This window comes from Lolium rigidum, chromosome 7 (genome assembly GCF_022539505.1).
Source record: "Lolium rigidum isolate FL_2022 chromosome 7, APGP_CSIRO_Lrig_0.1, whole genome shotgun sequence".
NCBI lineage: Eukaryota > Viridiplantae > Streptophyta > Magnoliopsida > Poales > Poaceae > Lolium > Lolium rigidum.
In genome coordinates, this window is record NC_061514.1 from 151,536,122 (window position 1) to 151,542,504 (window position 6,383).

The window sequence follows — 6,383 nt, forward strand, 5'->3', positions numbered from 1 at the left end:
AATTAGAATGCAAGAGTAGAACATATGGAGAGCCGTCGCAACAATTTACTTTCTGTTGAACAACTGCATTCTTTTCTCCTCAATTTTACAATCTTGGAAAAACAAAAATAAAAGGCTGAGAAGCTGAAACATTTCTAGACGAAAAGGTTGTCAGCGCAGCTTTTCATTGATTATAGATTAGAGCAGAGTTACAGGGTTTGAAGGGTGACCGAACCAAGCTAGGAACGAAACCGAAAAAACTAAAGAAAAAAGAATAGAAAGCACCAGAGACTCAGCAGCACCCAGCCGGCCGTTCAGCAACCAACAGAGTGAAAAATATTTAGTCATTCATGTGGTCTTCCTAGGTTCAGCATTTTGGAGCGTCCGACCACATCGACAGGTCCAACGGAATCTGTCTAGACATTTCGGCAGCAGCAAAGTGCGACGCCGGAAGATGCTATCATTTCTTTCCTTCCATGTCCACCACAACAGCTGCATGATGGAACTCCAGGCCTTGCAGTGCTGAACAAAAAGCTTATTAGAAGACAGCTGCCACCAATCAAGCCCAAAAGCCCAAAGGGGCAGTTGGCGAGGAGGCAAACATCTATTTCAGGTTCGATTCTGCAGAGTGGGCTAATAGGGTTGCAGGGCCAGCCTTTCTCAAGGCCTTTAATGCTAATTAGAATGCAAGAGTACATAGCTGTCTTAACGATTATCTTTCTATTGAAGAACTGAATCCGTTTTCCTCAATTTTACTATCTCGAAAAGACATAGTTTGCTAGTTTCAAATGCATAGATAAGACAAGCACACCAGAACACAGATAGAAAATTCCAATCAATAAAATTTAAATTTCAACAGAATATGCACCTACATCTTATTCACTATAATTATCAACCTATAAACCGGGCATTATATACGTGCAAACGTATTTACCACTTGAATGCAAGGCACAAAGAGGGTTAACCACCTGTCTAGCCTGGACCTGTTGCCCTGTTTTCTGAAACAAAAGTACTGTAGAAGATGCATCAATTTGTTGTGAGCACAAGGCACAAAAAGATGCAAGGTAAACCACAAACTGATTCAAGGCCTAAGCTGTAAGTCCTTGAATTGCAAGAAAAAGTATGATATCACAAAGAGGGTTAACCACTTGTCTAGCCTGGACCTGGTGCCCTGTTTTCTGAAACAAAAGTTTGCATACATCCCATCATGACCCATTTTATCACAGATTTCCCGCAATACATATTCCGTATTTTGAAAGATATTTCATAAGTAAACGTATTTTTGTTACCAAGAGGCTTCAGGTGGGACACTTGACTTAATGAAAATGACATGTGTTCATACCTATGGTCCAGAAGCAATTACTAACTTTAACAGGTTTTTGAAGCAATTGCTAACAATTAACCAGTATAGGCCTATGATCACCAAATATATACCTAAGAAGTTCAAAAGGAAATATGAGCAAAAACAACTGTTGAACAAAGGTGTGATCAAGGTCATATAGTACTTGCAATTTATAAAAACGGACTTACATACCAAGCATTATTACCTTTTCCTACCATATTCCATTTCTCACTCTACTCTCTTCTGTAAAAACACCAGAAGATACCATTGTATGCTGCTCAGTGGGAGGAACACCATCCACATAACTCTCTTTTAGCCAAGACAAGATCTTGGATTTTCTCACTGACAGATAAACAAAGAACACATTACTGTGCTATTTGCAACCCAAAGATTTTTTTTCCTAATCCAGCGCATAAAAGAGGAAACATGGTATGCAAAGATGACAAAAACTGTATGCCCAAAAGTAGAAACAGTGTCCTCTAAATATGTATGGCCTAGTTATGCTGATAGCCTGAAGCTAATTATGGCTTTTGATCATATATAAATTGTGGCTGGAGCATGTTTCAGTGCTATCGCCGATCTTACACCAGAGGTGTACGGCCAGGCACCAACAAACTGCGATCTGTCCACAACCTCCACATGAGACAACTTATAGCGATGATCAAAGGCAGTTAGCATATAGAACAGTCGTAAGAAAAGGGCACCCTAAAACGGTAATACTGTAACCGAAGAGACACGCACCACGGAACAGAGCGACACGACCTGAAACTCGTTAGGCCAGAAGTAAAAAAGAAGAAGATAATAACAGGCCAAAGGTACAATCAAATAAGAAATATGTACCTGCCAGAGTAAACACCATGCTCTTGAGTGAATTGCTTGAACATTTTCGCATCACTGCTTCATGGGTCTTGATATTAACAGGCCACTGCTACCTTGCATTATCACCATCATCGAGAAGAGCGACAGGCGGATACTACTTCATAGCTCTGACAAGGAAGATCATAGGAACAAATGCTCTGCATCATATTCTCTAAATTATAGTTATATTACACTTCAACAGTTTGCTGAAGCTATATTCAAAATCGAGTATGGTATATCATCTTTAAGCAACTCTTGAGGCGCTGCATCATATTCTCAGCCCAGCTAATATCAAAAGTGCGTAAGAAAGCATATACAAAATCATATTAAGAACATGAGCAGCAACCGGTTATGCCTGAGTTGATGAAAAGTACCTTCAAAGACATATCATCAATTCCCCTGGTGGTAAATACAACATTAGAACCAGCTTTCAGAACTTTGTCAAATCACTCCTTAGTTATGTTGGATTCTCTGTGGAAATAGTAAGTTATTAGGTATACTGCTAGAGACCATTAAAGTTTAGGGGTGACCGTAAAGGCAAAAGGCATGATGATCCATTAGAAGAAATGAATAAAAGGGTGATAAACTCGTTGCAGATCCATTCGGGAAATACAAAATTAATCGTAGTACTGGACTGCAAAGGAGATAAATTAACATGCCTCAGCTCCCTTGGATCTGATATAAGGACTTGCAATTGTAGCAGGAATGAATCTAGTGGGGAACGGACCTGACATCAAGGAGTACTCGATCGCCAATCGCCACTATTCACCGGCGTGCAGCAGCAGCCGGTCGTCCCCGACATCGGAGGAGAGCAGCATCAGCAGGCCGGCTTCCATGTCGCGGCAGCAGCACATCTGGAGGCACACAGGTCATCCTTCTCCCGGATGACCGCCGGGGCGAGGAAAAGGGGGTCCCTTTCCCCTTCCTCTCCTTTTCCCGGTGGTGGGGGAGGCGGCCACCGGGGTTCTTGACCTTGTCTTCGCAGCTCTGCTGCCCGCTCGCCGCCACTAGTCCCGGTAAATGCAGCCGCCTGCTCGCTCGCTGCCGCCGCCAGGAAGATTGGGAGGGGGAGAAATTAGGGATTTTGGAAGGGAGAGAGCGAAGGTGAGAGGATAGCAAAGGTTCAGCCGTTTTTGTCCTCGCTCGCTTGCAGTACAGCTCCAGTACTCGTGCTGTGTGGTAGTACTACTGCAGTACATATCAGCTGGCGAGGCGGTAGAATTTTCGCCCAGCGCGAGCGCGCGACGGGGATATCGTGGAGAGCTGTGAGATAGGGCAAAGGGGGTCGCACTTGCTTGTTCTCAATACGCTTGAACGAGAGGGCAATCTGATCTGTCTCTCTCTCATCCAATATTGTTAGTTCGTCCGAGAAAAGACATTGTCCAACCTGCGTCTCTTTGAGTTCCTTATTTCTCTTGCACTTCGTCCATTGCATCGTTCTTTATCGATCTGTAGGACCAGGGAGGAGTGAGGTGGTGGTTGGAGGTAGTGAACTGTAGGGCAGGCTCAACTATGGTGGACAGGCAGTAAGTGGCGACTCTTGGTTTTGGTGAGCTCCGGGTGTAAATCCCACATCATCGACCTCAGAGCATCACAGCCGTCTCCCCGACAAAGTCCCTAGGACCGCGTTTTGTCATCCGGATGGACGAAAACGGGCTAGTCGCGCCCCTGGTTCCTCGTTTTCGTCCGGAATAGGCCTTTCATCCGTCCGGAGAGCCCAAGCCATCCCCGGCCCCGCGGGGAGCGCTCGGGGACTCCGGACGAAACGAAAGCGCGAGAAACGCCGAGGAAACTTCCCGCGCGTCAGGTGGCCCCAACTTGTCGGCGAGAGACACCGATCGTCGTCCTCATCGCATCGTCTTCCGCGCGCTGTAAAAGCCTGCCGCCGGTCAGTATTCGCCGGCCGCGTAGCTTCCACGCGGCGAGTTAATGTCGTTGCCTCGGTATCACGCACGCCTACCTCTATTTATCGCCGAACTACCGTGCCTGCCCCACATTCACCTCGCTCGCCTTTCCCCAAATCTTCCCCGATTTCGAACGAACCAGCGGCGATCAGGCAATGGCGAACGACGGTGCGGCCAACAATGGCTTCGGCCGCCGATCTCTCCACCAATGGGAGGGGCGGCTCCTCCACAGCGCGGGCTACCCGGCGCCGCCGGACATCCGCGCGCGGGAGGATGCAGACTAAGCGCGGGCGGCGTGCCGATCCCGCCGCCGCCAATGGGTCGGGCCGCCCTGGAGGCGGAGATCGACGCAGTGCTCGCCACATTCACCGACGAGCAGCGCGCGGAGCCGCGCTTCTTCCCCGACGCCTACGACTCGTGGACCGAGTTCTTCTGGCGTAGGTACGAGCGCGAACTCGCCGCGTATGACGGCCCTCCTCCTCCTCCGGCAAGGAACAACGCCGCCGGCGGTGGTGGAGCGCGCCTGGCCGCACCCTCCCGAATGTGCTCGCGCACATCGAGGGAGAAATTCCCCCGTCCTGGAAATGCCGCCGCCGGACGCGGCTACTGTGTCGCGCCGGCGCGGCAGCTCCTGGATGCCGAGAAGGATGGCGCCGTCCTCCTCCTCGTCGGGGTCAAGGTCGGCGTCCAGGTCCGGTGGGTCGACGTCGGTCTTTGTTAAGAAGGAGCCGACGTCTCCGTCGACACCGGCCTTCGTCAAGAAGGAACCGGCGTCTCCACCGCCGACCAGAGGACGCAGCAGCGGCGCCCTCGTCATCCGCGACCAACCCTCCTCTCCGCAGCGCGGGCGGAAGAGGAAGTCGGCGAAGAAGGAGGCCGCCGCGGCCGCCGCCAACCAGCTCGCCGAGGAGGAGGCAAAGCGCGCGGAGGACGCCGCGGTGGCGGAGGCGATCGCCAGGTCGCTGAAGGACCTGGTGCCCGCCGATAACAGCCTCCCCATCGACGCCGCACTGGAGTGGTCCAGGCGCGACTGGGAGTGCCAGGAGGCGGAGCAGCGGCGGCGGCTGCTGGATCTAGCCGCCGCGCGTCAACTCGCCGCCCGCGCCGCCGCACCAGCCGCCGGAAGGAACGCCGCTCACAGGGAGGTGATCAAGCTCGAGGAGAGCAGCGACGACGACATCTACCGGCCGTCGCCGCCACGCGCCGGCGACGCTGGCCAGGGTACGAGTCGCCGCCGCCCCAGGACGACGCCGGCTCGAGCGACGACGATGACGGCGGCGACTACACGGCCTTCTACCGCCATTTCGGCAAGTAGGAGGCCGGTTTTAGTTTAAGTTTAAGTTATCCCTGGGCGAATTCAAATATATGTACGAATTCGGTCTTTTTATGTACGAATTCGCCTCTATAGGTTAAATATCATTAAATTTCGCTAATGTTTGAACGAGCTTCGCCCAATTTTGTCTGAATTCGCCGTATTACGTCAAAATACTTACATCCATCCTAGGCTCACGGCTGGGAAAATGGGTCTCCTCAGGCTAATTTTTACATCCATCCGGCGCTATTTAGCGCCGGATTTCAGCCTGGGGAGCCCAACGGCTGGAGATGCTCTCAGTACCAGCAATGGCGGCGCTCTCGTTCGCTCCCCTCCTTGGTGGCATTATGGTGGAGCCCCCTTCGCCTCCCATGCCAGTGATTGCTCTGTCTGTCTGCGTGGCGTTATCCGGTTTTTCGTCATGGGCTTAGGCAGTGCGTGGCCATAGGGCCAGCCTGGATGTAGGAGCGGCGACTTATGTTTATCACCACTGCCATGTTTGTGTTGAGGTGCTGGGTGTCGGCTTTGTTCGCTCAGGCGACCGACTCGTGTGGAGCGCAGCCTCAGCGTGGTGTGTTTTGTGCTGTATCAGCTTTTGGCTAGTTTTCCTTATGAATTGGTCAATTCACTTATTCTATAACAATGAAAAGGAAAATATTTTGCCTTAAATAGGAGTTGTCGTTTGACACTCAACGCACTTTGATGATCGTCATTAAAAAGATCCTGACCATCCAATCTTGCAATACGGAGAACCACCGTACAATCCCGTGCCCGCCTCCGCTCGCGGATACCTCACCCTCCACCCCCACCCTCCATACCTCCCTCGTATCGTACGCCTCCACCCATGACGCTTTCTCTCCCTCTCGATGACTGGATCCGATCTGGCCGCCACCGCCGCCTCTACCACCCATATCCCCGGCCATCCCAGACCCTCCCACCGCTGGTCGGGCCTCTTATTTTCCAACGCCTCTCCTCCGGTCCCCTCATA

General features: G+C 51.1%; 1 long non-coding RNA gene across 1 annotated transcript; it reads right to left on the reverse strand.

Moving 5' to 3' along the window:
• Positions 1–1,135: 1,135 nt before the first annotated feature.
• LOC124677883 lies at positions 1,136–3,326 on the reverse strand. The gene is made up of 3 exons (XR_006994264.1): positions 2,907–3,326; positions 2,554–2,650; positions 1,136–2,307 (listed from the first exon to the last, which is right to left on the reverse strand). It is a non-coding gene; the product is annotated as an uncharacterized LOC124677883 (long non-coding RNA).
• Between the last annotated feature and the right edge of the window lie 3,057 nt (positions 3,327–6,383).